This window comes from Protomyctophum parallelum (genome assembly GCF_964188405.1).
Source record: "Protomyctophum parallelum genome assembly, chromosome: 22".
NCBI classification, from domain to species: domain Eukaryota; kingdom Metazoa; phylum Chordata; class Actinopteri; order Myctophiformes; family Myctophidae; genus Protomyctophum; species Protomyctophum parallelum.
The window spans coordinates 16,473,230-16,494,436 of NC_139714.1; the positions used below are offsets into that span (position 1 = coordinate 16,473,230).

Consider the following 21,207-nt stretch of genomic DNA (forward strand, 5'->3'; position numbering starts at 1 on the left):
GGGTAGAGGGGGGGGTGGGGCTACTACAAACAGGCAGGTGTTCTTTGTTGTGTTGATGAGAACAGCTGTCTCTCTCTCTCTCTCAGGTCACAACTGACCCGCCCCCTACTCCAACTTCTAATGGTGTTAGACATGCTGTGTATCAATAATAGTATCTATCCACACAAATGGCATGAATATAACACTTTGTTGTTACCTATATTAACCCATTTTGGGGCGGGAACCTCTTTTGGTGTTAGCATCATGTTATGCTTTATTAGCTATTGAAAAATAGCAGATCTACAAGCTCGCTACGAGCTTGTAGGTCTGCTATTTTTTGAAACATCGTGTGTGTGTGTGTGTGTGTGTGTGTGTGCGTGCGTGCGTGCGTGTGTGTGTGTGTGTGTGCGTGTGTGCGTGTGTGTGTGTGCGCGACCCCACATACATCCATCCATAATCAACACTGTCAAAACATCTCATTACTCGGCAAGTGAGACGCGATACCGCCACACACACCCGGAGGGCAGTACAGTATACAGTCACCTAGTGTCTCATCACAACATATCCAATTCTGACCCGAGATCAGATTCTATAAATGCCTTCTACATCCTGACAGTTTTCTGAAAAAGCTATGTTTCTATGTCAGTCGTTCTTCGATTTTTCAAAAAATAGCAGACCTACAAGCTCGTAGCGCGCCACTCGGTGGCGCGCTATGAGCTTGTAGATCTGCTATTTTTCAATAGCTAAAGCATAGCATAATACTAACACCAAAAGGGGTTCCCGTCCAAAAGGGGATATGCATGCTCAGTATGCACATACATACTGTATGTCTGTGTGTAGCGTTTTTTGCGCGCGTCAGTGCACACACACGGGCATCATTGCTGTACTGTACGGAACACATCAAGACTTCCCCCTGAAAACACATGTTGACATGCTCACAGTAACCCCGCACCCTCTGAGTGGCGCTTTAAATGACAGCACGATGAAAAATACATGAGCCACAATCCATATAGAAAATGAGCCTTTGGCCCCTTTGGTGACAGTAGAACGCGAGGGAGAGGTCCTTCTCCCCTCCCCCGGACTGATGTCAAGACTTTGACATGTGAACCCTAGTTAGCCTAGGTTATCTTATTTTAAAAAAGCACTGTGTAATGCGAGCAGCAGGTCTAATGTACCTCCGACTGTAAATGTGTTGCATACAGTAGGAGCCACGTAGAGGTTTGGCCATTTTGAGAGACAGCTGCCTGGGGCAGAGGACAGATATAGGGTGGGCACGCTGTCAGATCAGTTATTTTTACTCAACCCGACACACACAGTCACACACACACACACACACACACACACACACACACACACACACACACACACACCAGGATGGCAATTTTATCAACTCGATTTAATTAACTTTTGTTATTCCGTCAATGGTGCAAACAGAAAATAGCTGATATAAAAGCTTCAGGGCTTGTAGATCTGCTATTTTCAGTGTGCTGCGATGGCCTTCAAATAGGTACAAATCGGTCATATAACACCAGTCGTATAACCAGCCAATTGTATTATTAATAAAAAAAATCTTCTTTTTTGCCAAATGTATTCTATAACTAATTCCAATAACAAATTCTAACCCCAAAGCTTTACTCTAAGAATTTCTAATCTCTCTTATTTCTCAAATACATTTTGTCCCTCACAAGTATAGTAATACTGTAAGCACACACGCCAAGCACACACACCAAGCACACACACACGCACACACATGTGCGTGCAGGCAGACTACTGTATGTCATAATAAGACATGAGCTGCTGGCGTACCTCCAGTTTGCACTAGACTGGCTCTGTTGCAGAACATCAGCTAATATGTGGGTTGAACGACGACATGGAACTATAACAGCATGGGGGGTCAAGTTAGGGTCCATTGACTGCATGTGTCTGCAATGTGTGTATTGTGTTTGTCATGCCAAAGGGTCTACTTGGCCTCAGACAAGCGGGGGTGGAGGGTTTTACAACAGGTGTTGAATGGGAAAATGGTTGCGTTTGTGTGCATTTGTGCGTGCACTCGTACTGTGCGTGCACGTGTGTTCCGTCAAACAAGGGTTGATGTTTACTATGGGCCGTTGATCTCCATCAAACGCCCAGGAAATAATTCCCACTGCATTTTCCCCCCATAGGCATTTCAAAGAGTAATTATTTAAAGACCTTTTAAGCGTCGTACGAAGCCAACTCGAGTCGTGACAAATCATGACAACACACACAATATTTTGGACCAAAAAATAATTACAAAGAAGAAAAACAACAAAAAAAAATCGGAAAATCAAATCATTTGTTCGGCCCAATTTCTTTTGTTTGTTGTCATGATTTGTCACAACGCAAGTTGGTTTTGCAACGCTTTAAAAGGTCTTTAAATAAATACTTTTTGAAATGTCTATGGGTGCTGGTAGGGGGCGGGACTGCGACGCTCTATACAATTGTACAGTAGGAAGTGGGTGCTTTTAATACAGCACCCGGGCAGCAGTTAAGCTTTAAGTGTCTTGCTCAGGCCTGCAGGGACACTTCCGACACAGACGGACCAGTGGACGACCCTGCAACCTTTTGATCGCCAGGCAGCATCCTGTTCCCTATACCCATTCAGTTATAGCTAGCTACCCATGGGCGACTGTGGCTCAGGAGGTAGGGCAGGTCGTCCAATGATCCCTGGGTCGGCGGTTCAAATCCCGTCTCCTCCTCCTGTCTACATGTCGAAGTGTCCTTGGGCAAGACACTGAACCCCAAATTGCTCCCGATGTGCTGGTCGGTGCCTTGCATGGCTTCCGCCGCAATCGGTGTATGAATGTGTGTGTGAATGGGTGAATGTAATACACAATCTATGTAAAGTGCCTTGGATAAAGGCGCTATATAAATGCACCATTTACCATTTTACCCATATATCTGAGAATATAATAATGAGTTTAGAAAGGTTTGAGTAGGAAGTTGTGAAAGGAAATTTCAGTCTGTGGCTAAAGGAAACGTCTGATTAGCCACTTCCACAAACAACTTGCTTTTTTGCTTTTTTTATCAGGAAAAGTCAAATTCAACACTAGTAAATCAGTGAGTGGGGTTTGGTGATAATTATGAGCGGAGAAAGAGGGTGCGTGAGGACAGGAATTAAAGAAAGAGGTTACACAAGGAAAAGCTCATTAACAACATCCACGCTTTGGTGAGAGGGTGGAAACTTGGAGCAAGATATGGGAAAAATCAGACGGGATCATTATTATTATCCCTCCCCTCCCCCGCTCTCTCTCTCTCTCTCTCTCTGTGGGGAAATTAAGAGAGGGGGACCAATTGGAAGAGGAGGAAGCCCCCCAATGCCTGGTGGTCGTCGGCTCCAGTATCTTCAGTCTCCAGGGCTGAGATGAGTGAAACCATGTGAAACCATGTGAAATGAAACCATGTGAAACCCAGCCAAGTGTGAGACCTGCTGGATCTCTCTCTCTCTCTCGTCCCTACTATTGTATCCGGCAGTGGTGGAAAGTCAAATGTGATTGTAGTATTGCATACTTCATTTTGAGGTGCTTTTACGTTACTTGAGTGTTTCAATACTTTATGCTTTTGACTCCAATACATGTCAGAGAGAAATGTGGTACTTTTTAACTGCAATTATAAAAAAGAACTTTAGTTACAATTGATTATTTATTATAACACATTTCTACAACAGGTCGTTTCGTGGAAGCAATCTGATTGGTTGAAACGGCCTTCTAGCCGTTGGTTAAACCAGCACCGTTCACCACCTAATCAAAACAAATAATTCAGCCGCTCTGTTCTCCCAGAGCGCTAGCAAACTCGGTGGCTAGACTAGCTAGTTTCTTGGGACATTTGTGGTTGTAGTGACTACATCTGTCATTAAAAAAGAAATTATGCGATTTTCTTAGTTTTAAGGGTAACTGCAATATTACACTCGAGGGTGTGGTTTAACGTGATTATTGCCACTTCAGTGATGCTTGAGGAACTCAACTTCGTCTCGTTCTTGACAGCATCCCTGTCGTGGCAATAATCACGTTAACCCACACCCTCTCGTGTAATATTGCTTAATTGAACACGGGACATGATGTTATCTTATTTATTCTTCTGTCCTTATTACAAACTATGCAGAATGGAAGAGGGTAATTAATGTCAACAATGTAGGCTTATCAGCAGACATTAGCACTGGCAGCAGAAGTGCATCGTTTGCCCATGAAAACAAAATGTTGTACAGTAGGTTTACAGTAAGCCTTTAGTTTAGTTTATGCAGATTTGTACAGTATGACTCCTCCCCTCCATCTCTGTATACTGGATGGAAAAGAAACTGCCTATGTCAGGCCAGCTGTCCTGTGTGTGTGCGTGCGTGCGCATGCGTGCATGTGTGTGTGTGTGTGTAACCAGAGCACTGGGCCTTTCCGAGGACAGCAGGGGGTTGCCCGGGTCAGAGGTCAACTCATCAGGACAGGCGCAGCTCTTTTACAAGAACTCTTAACATAATTAAAAAGAGCACAGCCCTAGTGTGTTGCACTGCGTGTGTGTGTGTGTGTGTGTGTGTGTGTGTGTGTGTGTGTGTGTGTGTGTGTGTGTGTACAGTATATCCAGTCTGCATTGTTCTACATACAGAGTGCTTGTACAAAATTCATTCTTATGTTGTATAATCAATAATCAATTGGGTCAATGAGGGCCCAACCAATGCCAGATGTTTGGGTCCAATGCATGGTGACCCTTTGGTGTGGTTAAGGGCTTTATGGCTCATTAGGTCCACTGGCAGAGCCTGACCAGAGCCCTTTGTGGCGGTTCTGGACAACCGCGTGGTGGAACGCGGGTTCTGGAGCTACGTGGATTACAGACGTACACACGTACAGAGATTTTGATTTACAAGTCCACAAGGCATCGCATCGCAAAACATTGTGAGCTGGTAGATCAGATAAGTACTACAACATATCAAATGGGGCTTAAGTGATGACAACACCAATTATTTGTAATGATGGTATCATATTATTATGACCAGAATTAAATGTGTGCTTTTAACCCATTTTGACCTGACGATTCTACAAATGGCTTCTAAATCATGACAGTTTTCTGAAAAACCTCATGATTCTATATCAGTGGTACTCTCAATATTTTATGTCAAGGACCCCAAAAATTATATGTAATTGACCGCCGATCCCCATCTGAAAATGTTATTCCAGGAACATCTCAGAAGCAAAGATTTGAGTTAAAAACGTTCGTTCTGAAAGAATATATATTAAAAGATTTACGCCACATTTTCGCGATAAAAAAGCAGATCTACAAGCTCGTAGCGCGGCACTCGTTGCCGCGCTATGAGCTTGTAGATCTGCTATTTTGCAATAGCTAAAGTATAACATAATGCTTTAAAACACCAACAGGGGTTCCCGTCCAGAATGTGCTTAACTCAAAAATGTGTGCTTGACGCAAAGCATAACGTCTTAACGCCTAAAGGAAAGCGTTTACAAGACAGCCGTTTTAATAGATTTCCAGACCAACTCTTTCCACATAAAACTGCTTTTATGTCTTGTCACTACGATTCGAACCCCCGACCGCTACGACAGCGGCCTGGACCTCTGTTTGGTATTTGACTGTAATCTACTGTAATTTATTTACTGTAATCAAAGCTGCATGCTTTTTTTTTACCGTTTTGCTTTTTCATCATCATCATTTCTTCTGCACTGTAATTGTATTCTTACTTTGCTGTTGTATTTTACTTATTATTTTGAATTGTATTCAAATGTCCTTTGCTATTATATTACATCACATTACACATTATAGCGTGAGTATTTTGTACTTCTTTACTCTTTAATCTTAACCCATTTTGGGCGGGGACCCCTTTTGGTGTTAGCATTATGTTATGCTTTAGCTATTGAAAAATAGCAGATCTACAAGCTGACATAAAAACATGGCTTTTTCAGAAAACTGTCAGGATGTAGAAGACATTTATAGAATCTGATCTCAGGCCAAAATGGGACTGAATTACCTGAATTACCTTGCTGTTGAACAGTAGAACAGTGGAGGCTAACTCATAATTCATTCGTAACCACACAATTGATTCAACCACATCTCACAATAGCAGTGATGCGTTAGATGAATGTCCTGTCAAACGTAATATTGTTATTCTGTAGAGAGAGACTCCTTCCTCGCTCGTGCGACTCAGTCGTTGCATCTTTGCCAAGTATACACCCACCACAACGTTGCCAGTTTAAACCATTCTGGGCGGGAACCGCTTTTGGTGTTTTAAGCATTATGTTGTACTTTAGCTATTGAAGAATAGCAGATCTACATGCTCATAGTGCGGCACCGAGTGCCGCACTATGAACTTGTAGGTCTGCTATTTTTTTTTAATTAAAATTTTGACGCCAGGCCTAAATGGGTTAATAACCACTCTCGTTTATTTCCCCCTTCGCCTCCTATTCCACGAAGGGGCTCAGATCTGACATATCTCAACACCCACACGGCCATGATGGGGGGCAGTCAGGTCCAGCCATCGATCCCAACGCTGTGGCGTGCTACATCATCCCAGCAAGCCTCCCAACAAAACCGTCTGCCTCACGCCAGGCCCCCTCCCAATGCCAGCAAAGATGGCACGCCGCCCTCGGGCGCCGAGGCGAACCTGGGGGCTCGAGAACCAATCTGTGTGAGGTGTTCCACTTCAGTGCACTCGTGGCTGCTGTAAACATCTCCGTGTTTTGACACTCGGAAGTGGGTCTACTTACTCTGCAGTCTCTGCAGCACAAGCCACATTCGATATTCTTAATAACGTCAAAACCATCTGGGGAGGAAGCCCTCTTGACAGCCGCCTCCTCCTCCTCCTCCTCCTCCTCACCGGAATACTTTTATATGCCAATACTTTTTTATTGTGCCTCCGCTGTCGCTGTCTCTGCGTAAAACGTTTTGCAGCGCCGCGAGGCCCCGCTTCCAGCCCTTCCGATGCTGCTCCGCTAATGGTAGTAATTTGCGTTTATTGTAATCTGTTCGTATAGTGAAGGGACAGCTGAGGGCCGACGACACCGTTACTGGAAGCAGAGGAGAGAGAGAGAGAGAGAGAGAGAGAGAGAGAGAGAGAGAGAGAGAGAGAGAGAGAGAGATAGAGAGAGAGAGAGAGATGGGGGAGATTGGAGGATGATGGCTTGCCAGTAATTGAAGCGCTTTGTGGAGGCTGGCTAAAAAGAACCGCTATAGCGCTGGAATGAGGCTTCCCATCCTCCTCCTCTTCCTGTTTTTGTTTCTTAAGTAAACATTAAGCTTTCAGCCTGTTTATGCTTCTTCTCTGCTCCCTATAGCTCCTTCCTCCTCTCTGTTCCCTCCTTCATTTCCTTCCTGCTGATCCAATGTTGGGTCCTTCCTGGGTCCTTAATCTACAGTCCACTCAAATGTATTTTGGCATTGACGGCGTCATTATGGCTGATTTTACACTTGGTGGAAAAAAGCCGATATACAAAGCTCACACAACACGTCACAGCGCCACCAAACATAAAATTACTTATCTTAGTTCTACCAGTATCGGTTCTCTTCTCCACTAGTCCCCCTCCCTAACATTTTAGTCTCCGTGAAAAAAAAGGTAGTCGACAAACATTATTCGTGTTGATTTTGTCGACTATGACGAAAAATGTTAGTTGACTACCTTTTTTTACTGACAAAAACAAAATATAAGTCATTGTATGATGACTAAAACTATGGCTAAATATACTGACTTTTGAATTTTGTCAACAAATAAAAACTACACTAAAATATTAGGGAGTGACTAGCGGAGAAGAGATCCAATTGTACTAAAAGTCAAGACATTTTATGTTTGTTCGCTGTGCCCAGAAAATAGCAGAACTACAAGCTTACGACACATTGTGAGCTTGTAGATCTGCTATTTTTAGCATGCAACCAAGTGTAAAATCAGGCAGTACGACGCCAGCAAGGCCTGCCAAAATATATTTTTTGTCGACAAAATCAACTGTACATTTAGTCCACTAAAATGTCATGATATTTAGTCAACTAAATCATTTTCAGATGACTAAAACAAAATGTCAAAAACTAAATTAAGTTGCATTCAAAAGACCATGACTAAAACTACGTCAAACTTTGCTGCCAAAATAAACGCTGCATTTGAGCCATAGGTGTGTGAGTGATTCGTCTGTTAAAGTACGTTCAGACTTTAATGGTTAGAGCGGCGTGACTACATACAAAGTCAATGCAAAGACGAGAATTGAGCGAACGGGTTTCTGCGGTATTATTGCTCTCAACTGGATTTCCCTAGGGCTCAATAAAGGCCTATCTATACTGTATCTATCAATAAATCAATCAATCAATCCGTATATCAATCTATAGCTTCGTGAAACTGCCACACAAGCTGTGTCTCTCCTGCCGTTACACAAACGTGACCTCACACAGTGACTAATATAGATAGCTGGCCATCCCTCTCACCAACACCTCTTTATGTCCAAGACAATAGACGTCCTCCTGACAGAGCGCTGTATCACCTCGCCACAGGTGTCGGCACACATTGAACCAATTAAAGTGGAATGATTGTCACACGACAGGCGGTGACAGGCGTTATCAGTGTGTCTCTGTGAGATTCCAGGAATACTCAAGTTTAACTCATAACATGTCACAATATGAGAATATTACTGTACATGCTGTGTGAGCTTGTATACTTTATACCCAGTGGTTTGTGGTGGAGTCAAAACAAACAAAATGTAATATGTCAACTCCTACATGCCAAGTGCTTGTCAGGGTTCAAATTGTATTATTTTGGGAGGTCGTGGACTTTTAAGAGGTTTAAGAAGCACTGTACTAAACCAACAGCGGGTGAACCACACTACTAGAGAATAAAAAAGAACTTCACTTAGTTTAAAACCACATAAGCCCCGCTGTGTCGTCAAGAGTAGACAGCCGATCTACTGATCATGACCAACTGCTAGTAGATCCGCTATGATTTTTTTTTTACACCCGAGTGAGCTGTATTATATCCCAGGTGAGGAGCCCCCACCGGGAGGACGTAATGTAGACTATACAGTACTCCTGTGACCTGAGGCTTTCTTCACCCTCCCAATGACTGATTGTGGGGGTTAGCAGAGATGGAGTACTCGTAGAGAGGCTGGGGAATTGGGAATTGGCTTTACTAAATTGGGACTTGAAGGGGAGAAAATGTTTTTCTTTTGTCTTGAAGGGGCATGTTTTGCACAATAACATTAGTCTTTTCATTATGTCTGCCCCACGATCTCTGTGATTTGGTTTGTTTACCTCAGTCACTGATACTAAATTCTGATATTTTATTTTTATTTTTTTCTATGAATCTGTAACCTGATATACTGTTAAAAAACGAAAATAAAAAGATTTTGAAAAGAAAATGAATACAACTGCAGTGACAACACACAAATGTGTGTTATTGGCAAAACGATTAACGACTAAAATATAGGAGAAAAATAACCCAGGCCCTCTACTCCTCACAATAGACTCGAAAGCACCACAGGGTTTATTTACGGCTTGGCTTGCCCTGTGGCATCTCTGCCGCAACGCTGATGAAGTCATAGTCAATGATGTCAGACTGTGTGGAAATGTGGAAGAATATTATTCCCACAAACAACATTCACAATATTATGAAACATATTTCATTTTTTGTGGGGGGATTTACACATCCTTGGCCTGGACTGCTTAAAACCACCTCACACATTATACATTTCCAATTATGGAATTAATGATGTCATTTCATTAACCAATTTTGGGTGGGAACCCCTTTTGGTGTTTTAAACATTTTGTTATAATTTAGCTATTGAAAAATAGCAGATCTACAAGCTCATGGCGCGCCACCGAGTGGCGCACTACGAGCTTGTAGGTCTGCTATTATTTTTTTTTATCGTGAAAATGTGCCTCAAATTTGGAATATTTTTTTTCAGAACCAACGTTTTTAACTCAAATCTTTGCTTCTGGAGGGGGGGTCCCTGGAACAACATATTTTCAGATGGGGGTCGGAGGCCAATTACAGATCATTTTGGGGTCCTTAATTGACATGAAATATTGAGTGATATAGGCCTTTCATAGGTATTTCAGAAAACTGTCAGGATTTAGAAGAAATTTTTTTTCAGGCCTAAATGGGTTAATAGCCTCCTCTCCACTGCAGACCTAAGTCTGATCTCTGAGTCACAACATTTCACTGTATCTATGTACTTTATGTACTGTACTGTACTGTACTGTATGTCCACATCCCCAGACCATAGCGTATACTCATCTCTTCTGGCTCAAAGCACACACACACACACACACACACACACACACACACACACACACACACACACACACACACACACACACACACACACACACGACACACACACACACACACACACACACACACACACACACACACACACACACACACACACACACACACACACACACACACACACAGGGAACTAGGCCTGCAGGCCTAAAATGTCCAATTAACCACATGTACCCTAGCATCCCTATTCGGCGCATGTCATATTAAGCGAACATTCGATGGAAATAGGCATTAAGCACTGGGCTAGAAATAGCATTCTGGGGCCTCGGGGGAACCCGTAAACAAAGTAGCTTATATTGTTTAACCCATTTTGTGTTTTAAACATTATGTTATAATTTAGCTATTGAAAAATAGCAGATCTACAAGCTCATAGTGCGCCACCGAGTGGCGCAATACGAGCTTGTAGGTCTGCTATTTTTGAAAAATGGAAGAACGACTGACATAGAAACGTAGCTTTTTCAGAAAACTGTCAGGATGTAGAAGACATTTATAGAATCTGATCTCAGGTCAGAATGGGTTAAGGTTGAATCATTCTGTATTCACTATCATCTCTGCCCACAATATATCCTATCACTGCTACGCCGATGACACACAACTGTTCCTATCCTTCCCCCCCTCTACCACTCAGGTGGAAGAGCGCATCACTGCATGCCTGGCTGACATCTCACAGTGGATGTCCTCCAACCATCTCAAGCTGAACCCAGACAAGACTGAGCTTCTCTTCTTCCCAGCTAAGTCCTGCCCTATGCGGGAGCTAACTATTTCCGTAGACAACGCCCTGGTAACGTCTGTCCCAACAGCCAGGAATCTTGGTGTTGTCCTGGACAGTCAGCTCTCGTTCAAACCTCACATCACAGCTGTCACTCGATCCTGTAGGTTCACACTCTATAACATACGACGAATTAGACCGTTCCTCACCCAGGAATCAGCCCAGCTCCTAATCCAGACAACAGTCTTATCAAAACTCGACTACTGTAACTCCCTCCTTACTGGCCTACCAGCATGTGCACTTAAGCCTCTCCAGCTGATCCAAAATGCAGCAGCTCGCTTGGTCTTCAACCAGCCAAAATTCTCACATGTCTCCCCCCTGCTCCGCTCCCTCCACTGGCTCCCGGTCGCTGCCCGCACAGAATACAAAACTCTGATGCTGGCATTCAAAGCAACCAAAGGTATGGCTCCCCCATATCTTACAAGTATGATTGAACCCTACAAACCCTCCCGCGCACTCAGATCAGCCAACGCAGGGAAGCTGGAAGTACCCTCACTAAAAACGCCGGGACAACGCTCCACACGTCCCAAACTCTTCTCCCTTCTGGCTCCAAAACTGTGGAATGCACTTCCCATTGCAGTCAGAACTGCAGCATCACTCCCAATCTTCCGCCGTAGCCTGAAAACCCACCTTTTCAGACTCCATCATGGCCCTTAGCACTTACCCTAAACCCTTAGATAGCATTTCTGTTGGATTATATAGCATTTGATACAGACTTATAGCATGTTATGTAGACAGCACTGTAATTGTATTGTATGTAGTCATAGCACGCCATAGTACACATATATAGCATAGTAGTAAAGATGTATAGTTTATATGTATAGTGTATGTATAGTTTCACTATATAAATATTCCACTGTTACTTTCTTAGCTTACGCATGTTTCATGATAAATGCTTTTTATGTGATGTATTCCCATGCTTTGTTCTTGCTTAAATGTAAGTCGCTCTGGATTAAGAGCGTCTGCTAAATGCCTAAATTGTAAATTGTAAATTGTAATTCCTACAAGGTCAAATCCTCAGTGTCCATTTGAGAGTGTAGTAGTGTACAGTGAGTGAGTGAGTGAGTGAGTGAGTGGGTGGGTGGGTGAGTGAACCAATTTTAACCAAATGGACCTTCATGGGTCTGATCTTTCCGTTTTAAATTTCACATTCATTGCATTTTAAACAAATAGAAGAATAAACTATTCAATTACATTAACAACGAATGATCGTTTCCTGTGTGGCAAAAAAGGTTATCACCAGGCGAAAGACATCAAGCTTTGAAAATGTAACGTTGCACAAATGTACATGTGCAGCCAGAGAAGAGACAATATCTGCGTAACTGAGGAAGAAAGAAAAATAGCCATAAAAAGGTAGAAAGCAGATATTATGATGAGTTACAGTAGGCTATATATTATGACGGAGTTACAGTATACCCCGAGTGTGTCGTCATTTCGTCAAGTGATGATTTCAACCCTGGCCATAAAATCATAACTCTCCACAGGAAGACATTTGCTGTAGTGTAGACTAGGTACAAAAAGAGGGCTTCTCCAATGAGTAGAACCCTGCATGGACATTGGGTTTAAATACTGTAACCCATTTAGACCCATGATTTGCAGCATTTTGTACAAAACGGGCCAGTCTTGAAAACTTTGGAAGGCAATATTAGACAATCAGTCTAGAATCTGAGAAATCCAACAGAAATCAGTCAGTCAGACAGTCAGACAGACAGACAGACAGACAGACAGACAGACAGACAGACAGACGTGAATTAGCTGTATGTTGGATTCATGCTAATGTGATATTTTCAGACATTTACGCTTTGTAAACTTGACCTCTGTACTTGGTCTACAGTTTTTTCCATCTACATACACCAAAAGTCTTAGCCAAAAATAACAGATTTACAAGCTTAGGCTATTTCCTGAATAATAGGGTACAAGTGGCTGAAAGTCACATAAAGATTTGGCAGCCCCTCTGTAGTAACTCTGAGGACCCCCCTAGGGTCCCCGGACCCCCTGTTGAAGACCCCCTGCTGCCTTAGTGTGTTATTAATGAGTCAACGACACATCCCATCCCTTATACACGAGGAAGCCCCGTTCCAACATACAGATGTGCTTCCTGTGGTTGGCCAGGGCACTCGTCCAACCAGATGTTAGCTATTCCCACGGTTGCCCTAGGCAACGGTGCAATGGAAAAATTCCTGGGAAGTTCCATGTGGCACAAAATCGTGGAGAAGTTGATACTGGGCTGGGATGCTTCCAACACACCCCCACCCCACTACCTCCACCACCTTTCCCTTTAACACAGACATGCATGCACGCACACACACGTACACGCAAGAGTATACATCCCCCCCCCCCCCCCCCCCACACACACACACACACACACACACACACGTTGGTATTACTATTCTTGTGAGGGGACAGCGATATTTTTACCTTCTTTGGGTAGTAATGTTTGACCCTGAAGCCTAAGTTGTACCGTCGCTGTCGCACACTTAAAATAGCCGTAGTCTACGAGCTCACAATGAGAGGTCCGCTATTTTCTGACCGAGGGACACACACTAGGCTGTACAGTATATACAGTACACAATACACATGAACCTTCTGCAGACTGTTATGAGTGACGGGGAACAACTTCATGCGATGCAGTGCCACGCTAGTCAACCACCACCCGCTGTCCTGTAGGCCAACCTGTCGGACTCAGAACGTACGCACTGCACTGCCCAGACAAGAGGCCAGCCTAAATATAGCCTTGCAGGTAAAAAAGAGGGGAGGAGGGGGACAGACAGAGGGAGAGAGAGAGTAAGAGAGTGAGAGAGTGAGTGAGTGAGTGAGTGAGTGAGTGAGTGAGTGAGTGAGTGAGTGAGTGAGTGAGTGAGAAGAAAGAAAGAAAGAAAGAAAGAAAGAAAGAAAGAAAGGCTAGACAAATGGGTGAGTGGGGAGGGTCGGGAGAGGACAGATAAAGAACACTGTGGGCTCTGATGCTCGTGAAGTGCCTTCATTTGCACAAAAATGTACTGCACAAGTATACACCCCCTGGACATGACGCTAGTATGTCACAGGGTCGGGAGAGGGACATACATACAGTACATGGAAAGAGACACCTTGGAGGGAGACAGCGAGAGACAGAAATAGAGAGATTAACCGATTCTATTGAAAAATAGCAGATCTACAAGCTTGTATCTCTGCTATTTTTGAAAAATCGAAGAACGACTGACATAGAAACATAGCTTTTTCAGAAAACTGTCAGGATGTAGAAGACATTTATAGAATCTGATCTCAGGTCAGAATGGTGTGTGGTGTGAGAACGACACCGATCTGAGAGATGACGATCGACAGCCCAAGTGTGAGGTGAGGCCTTGAGCGTTCTAGCCTCGGGTACGGAGACCCTACGCCTACGGCTGTGCATGCGTGCTCCTGTAACAGATATAGCCCCCCCAGCTGTTCCGTGCGGACTTCATGCCTCCTCAAATATACCTGCTAGTGGTCTCGGCTCCCTCGTGGCTCATGGGACGTGTCAATCACAGCCCAGGAAACCCTAGACCACTTTAAACCCGCCACACCAATACCCTCAGGCCCCACATGCCCACCATGACACCCTTCTCTTGTTTTAACCCTCCACATGCAGGGGTCCTCAATACAGCATGTACGCCAAACACAGGCCAAATGTGTCCGTGAGAAAGACTTGGTCATTCTTATTTTGATCTCAGGCCCAATAATTACTGAATGTCACGTCTCCAGGTTTTCTTCAGAATATATATGACACTTATTTACTACTAAGGACACTATATGGCACATGAGGAGTCCACTAGTACCAGAGGTCCTCAAATGTTTTATTTGCGAGGACCCCCTCGACTCAGAGAGTGTATACAAAATAGAACCAAATGGTCGGGCGATGTCTATGCTAAAGGCAAGCAGCTCAACTTTTGGAGAGGGAGCCCCTCTCATCGGTATCAAATTTGCCCCTCCTCGTTTAATAACCCCGGTCATTTACGACCCGACTTTTATTCATTACAAATCATGTTTATATTTCGTACTACAGGTTTTCTATATTGGCTTTTAAGAAATTTGTTTTAATTACAGTTTTAAATGGCAATGAACATAAAACAGTAAATTAATTAACTGGGAAGGGAAACACATGACGAAACAACTTGAATTTTGTGGAGTAAAATTTCATACTGATTCTTATGTCACACGGTTGTCACCGACATACACTGTGGTATAGACAATAATAATAATAATAATAATAATAATAATAATAATAATACACTACTAGTGCTATATACTCAGTGGCCTTGTGGTTAGAGTGTCCGCCCTGAGACTGGGAGGTCGGGGTTCGATCCCCGTCCGGGTCATACCAAAGACTCTAAAAATGGGACCCAGTGCCTCGCTGCTTGGCACTCAGCATCAAGGGTTGGATTGGGGGGTAAGTCCCTGCGACATACTAGCGTCATGTCCAGGGGGTGTACTTGTACATCAAGCTGCCTCACACTACAGAAACAGGAGATAGGCTCCTGCCCCTATGGGCCTCATGGCTACAGAAACAGGAGATAGGCTCCTGCCCCTATGGGCCTCAAGGCTACAGAAACAGGAGATAGGCTCCTGCCCCCTATGGGCCTCATGGCTACATAAACAGGAGATAGGTTCCTGCCCCTATGGGCCTCATGGCTACAGAAACAGGAGATAGGCTCCTGCCCCCTATGGGCCTCATGGCTACAGAAACAGGAGATAGGCTCCTGCCCCTATGGGCCTCATGGCTACAGAAACAGGAGATAGGCTCCTGCCCCTATGGGCCTCATGGCTACAGAAACAGGAGATAGGCTCCTGCCCCCTATGGGCCTCATGGCTACAGAAACAGGAGATAGGCTCCTGCCCCCTATGGGCCTCATGGCTACAGAAACAGGAGATAGGCTCCTGCCCCTATGGGCCTCATGGCTCGGCATCGGCAAGGCTACTTACTTTAGTGCTATATACTGTAAATATACTGTGATATTGGTGTGCATATCTACGCCACTCTGCCTCATGCCTAACGTAGCCTACATGCTTCACAGCATACCCACAACATCTTACGGTATATAGCACTCCCTCTCGTGTATTATTGCTTAATTAATGTCCTCTTCCCTTTAGCGAGGACCCAGAATAACGCCTCTCTCCGGTCCCCGGCTCCCTCCATGTACACACGGAGTGCATCGGCCTCATACGTTATGAACACAGATTGCCACAGACATGTCTTGAGAGCAGAGCCCCTTTTAGCTGGTTGAGCATGAAATCTGGTTAGCCTTAACGTAAAAAAAACAGCAAAGTAAGTGAGGCAAACGGAAAGGAGGGTGACAGGAACTCGAAAACTGTGCACATCAGAGAGAGAGAGAGAGAGAGAGAGAGAGAGAGGCTAAGGCGAAAGCCAAAAAACAAGCATATTGTCAAGTCGGTAAATTTGGAATTTGGATCACAGGGTTTTTTTAGGCCTCATGCTGAGGAGTTAGTTGGCAAATGGTGACAGAGACTTCAACATCTCTCTTGTGTTCCAGTTGTCAAGATCAAAGAGTGTCATTGTCATTGCTGATATAGCAGCCTGAGCCTAGCAGGGCATTATAAGAAATTATTGATGTCAATTCTATAAACACATACTGTCAGTGGTAGACAATGTACTACTTAAGTAAAAGTATCAACACTGCAATGTAGTACAAGGTGTCATGCAAAAATAGCCAAAATGTAGAAAATCTGCAACGGCATTTCTTGTGATCTATAGCACTTCACAAAGTCATTAGACTCCATAGCCATGCACTGTGGCTGCCATTGGGATCTCTGGGAAGGGAATTAAGCAATCGGTGACATTTTGAATGTCAGATTTCAGGATGTTTATCGGTCTGAGAGAGAGAGAGAGAGAGAGAGAGACACACCGAGTTGGACATGGACAAGATGGGACAGGTGATGAACACGAGAGAGAGAGACGCGCTCGCTGAGTGAGGAGGATGTTGTGAGAGGAGGAGGAAGAGGAGAGGAGGAGGAGAGACGTGTTACTGAAAGACGGAAGGAAGAGTGGGCAGAATATCTGACACAAAGAGACACTACGGTCATGTGAAGGTCAACTTACAGGTGGAAGGTGGTAGAGAGAGAGAGAGAGAGAGAGAGAGAGAGAGAGAGACATACAGAGAGAGAGAGAGGACACTTCAAAATGTTGTAACTTGTAGGAGAACAGTTTATAACCCATTTTTGACCTGAGATCAGATTCTAAAAATGTCTTCTACATCCTGACAGTTTTCTGAAAAAGCTATGTTTCTATGTCAGTCATTCTTCGATAAAAAAATAAATAGCAGACCTACAAGCTGGTGGCGCGCTATGAGCTTGTAGATCTGCTATTTTTCAATAGCTAAAGCATAACGTAATGCTATAACACCAAAAGGGGTTCCCACCCAAAATGGGTCAGTTTTGGCAGCCCAATACATGTGGAGTTGTCGTCAACTGAGGGACAGCCAGCGTGGATAGAAGAACCAAGCCATTCATTCATATTCATATGTATTATTGTTATTGTTGTTATTATTAGGATGTCTGTTATTCACTTTGTTGTCCCTTTAATGGACACCCAATGTTATATGATTCATTTTATGCTATGCTTTGGAAGCTCAGTGGCCTTGTGGTTAGAGTGTCCGCCCTGAGACTGGGAGGTCGGGGGTTCGATCCCCGGCCGGGTCACATACCAAAGACTCTAAAAAAAAATGGGACCCAGTGCCTCCCTGCTTGACACTCCGCATCAATACTAGTGTCATGTCCAGGGGGTGTGTACTTTTGCATCAAAGCTGCCTCACGCTACAGAAACAGGAGATAGGCTCCATGGCTCGACCGGGCCTCATGACATCATCTGGCATGATAAAATATGTCCGATTTAGTAAGCCTTGCTTGAGAGCCACTCAAGCAAGGCTTACTAAATCGGACATATTTTATCATGCCAATAAAGAATTTTGAGAGAGAGAGAGAGAGAGGGGGGGGGGGGGGTAAGATAGAGAGAGAAGGGGGTCAATAGAGAGAGTAGGAATAGATTAAAAGAGGCATGAAGGGCCTGGGCCGTGGTTCAGCGGTCCAGGCACCTTGGCTCATGGTAATCCAAGTCTGGCAGTGTGTGACGCGGGTTCGACTCCCGATCCCGACGGCCTTTACTGCATGTCTTCCCCCCCCCCCCCCTCCCTCCATAAAATATATAAAATAAAGGCCACAAAAAAACACATTTAAAAAAGGAGGCACGAAGTTGCATGGGTAAGGTATTGGCCACCGCTTCCCAAACACAGGGTAGGGATGTGTGTGTGTCGCGGACACATTTGTACGAGCAAATATTCCTTAATTTCTTTGTTTCCTAATTTCTTTTTTTAATTGTTTAAAAAAAAAAAAAAGGAAAAGAATAAACAATTCATGTATTTAAAAAAAACGTAATGAGTTTTTTTTTTTTTTATAATTTGTTAAATTAAATAGTTAATAAAAGGCATTTTTTTTAATCTAAGAAATTCCATTAATTAGGAAACAAATGTTTAATACAGTGAATAGCCGATCAAAAATGTAAAGCTAAAAATCGTGAAAATATTTATTTCAGAAAACTGGAGGATTTAGAAGATTATTTTAAAATTTCGAGGTCAGGCCTAAATGGGTTATTATTATTAAGTTATTAAAGCAGTTTCATAGAGAGAATGTCTTGACAAATCAAAACAAATTCTGGACCCCCCCCCCCTTCCCGTCCCTCCCCCCCTCCCCCAGCAAAGTCTGGCTTTCCTCATAAAGGTCCAAGCTTCCGAAATACAGTAGCAAGCCAAGACCATGTTTATTCACACTGTAGAATTATGGCATCTGGAGGAAACCTCTCTCTGCCATCACAAAAAAAGAAAAAAAAAAAAAAATGTAGAAGAATTAGCACATGTACATTGTACAAGATCAAAGTGAGGTTGTATGGATCATCTATTTTTGTACCCCTGTGGGGTACAACAGCTTGTTATTCTTGCCACATTCTGAGAGTCCCCCCTAGCCCATTTTGGGCGGAAAGCCGGAAACCCCTTTTGGTGTTAGCATTATGTTATGCTTTAGCTATTGAAAAATAGCAGATCTACAAGCTCATAGCGCGCCACCGAGTGGCGCGCTACGAGCTTGTAGGTCTGCTATTTTTGAAAACATCGAAGAACGACTGACATAGAAACATAGCTTTTTCTGAAAACTGTCAGGATGCAGAAGACATTTTTAGAATCTGATCTCAGGTCAAAATGGGCTGATGCCCGGTGCCGAAAAGGAGAATCTCCAAATCAAAACATGTGGGTCTTTCAGGGCCAAACTTCTCAGTATGAATCACATGTCGCCCATCTTTGGATCAATCCACTTAGTGTCTATGAAATATATGGGCGAGGGAAGGGGGCACTCTGCAAGTCTGACATCATAGGCTGCACGGAGCCATTAGGCTGAGTGGTGGCCATGTGCCTCCCCCCCCCCCCCCCCCCCCCCGAGAGACGGGGGACCGCACCGCACCAAGGGCTGCATTCTGAAGAGGAACACACCCAGAGTCCCCTCCTCCTTTATGACCCTCCGCCAGGGTCAATTAGCACCTTCTGACCTGAGATCAGATTCTAAAAGTGTCTTCTACATCCTGATAGTTTACCATTCTGACCCGAGATCAGATTCTAAAAATGTCTTCTACATCCTGACAGTTTACCATTCTGACCTGAGATCAGTTTCTAAAAGTGTCTTCTACATCCTGACAGTTTACCATTCTGACCTGAGATAAGTTTCTAAAAGTGTCTTCTACATCCTGACAGTTTTCTGAAAAAGCTATGTTTCTATGTCAGTCGTTCTTCGACTTTAAAAAAAATAGCAGACCTACAAGCTCGTAGTGCGCCACTCGGTGGCGCGCTATGAGCTTGTAGATCTGCTATTTTTCAATATCTAAAGCCTAGCATAATGCTAACACCAAAAAGGGTTCCCGCCGCAAAATGGGTTAGACTAGGATCAGAACCTGTATATAGAACTAAATTAAACGTTCCACAACCTGTTGGGTAGATGTGTGAGGTATATAGAACTAAATTAAACGTTCCACAACCTGTTGGGTAGATGTGTGAGGTATATAGAACTAAATTAAACGCTCCACAACCTGTTGGGTAGATGACGATGTGTGAGGTATATATACTGTATAGAACTAAATTAAACGCTCCATATAAACAGGGTCATTTAGACTATAGGATCAGAACCTGTTGGTTAGATTCGTGAGGCATATAGAGCTAAATTAAACGTTCCACATAAACACAAAGCTATCCACGTTTTTCCCCGCCAAAGGTACTGGGGCTCCTTGTGTGTGCTATGCGTCTTTCAGGCCATGTCTGCTTATTATAAGCAACTTTTGACTTCTGTAAAGTCACTTGCAGATAAATTATTGGTAGATGCTGGTTGATGTTATTTTTGGGGCTTGATTCTAAAGTGTACAGTAGTTGCTTATTGCTTCCACATTTCTTCACATCAAGGAACCCCAGATTAATAGGGTTAATGTAATTGTCCACAGACATCCATCTGAACATATTGTGCCTTTTTTAATGTTTTTAAAAATATTCAAAATATTTCGATTTATTCTCCATGTGTATAACGGATGTACAACCTCACAATGTGTCGTTGTGAGCTTGTAGATCAGCGATTTTCATTTGTGCTTGTTTTCATAGACCTGGCCACAAAACTGGCAACACAGCAAGAGTGTTGCAAATTTATGCACACACACACGCAATGCACTATGGGCTGTAAGAAAAACGTGAATAGTAGCCTGGGCACCATTTCATTTAGGGTATATGATCCTGTCGGGAGCGGATGATATCGTTACGTCATGTTGTAGTATTGTTTTGTAGTCGACAGGCAGGAACAACAGGCGGCGGCAACTTCCTTTTCCCTCAAACCGATTTTTTTCAATAAAAGCTACAGGCTACGAGAGCTTTTATTGAGAGGGAAAAGGAAGTTGCCGCAGCCTGTTGTTCCTGCCTGTCGACTACAAAACAATACTACAACATGACGTAACGATATCATCCTGATGACTACAAAACAATACTACAACATGACGTAACGATATCATCCTGATGACTACAAAACAATACTACAACATGACGTAACGATATCATCCTGTCGACTACAAAACAATACTACAACATGACGTAACGATATCATCCTGATGACTACAAAACAATACTACAACATGACG

The 21,207-nt window shown here is 43.5% G+C and overlaps 1 protein-coding gene across 1 annotated transcript in view; it reads right to left on the reverse strand.

The window, feature by feature from the left end:
- cacna2d1a (calcium channel, voltage-dependent, alpha 2/delta subunit 1a) overlaps positions 1–21,207 on the reverse strand; it is a gene marked incomplete at its 3' end in the record, with an annotated part of 155,204 nt that overhangs the window by 108,841 nt on the left and 25,156 nt on the right.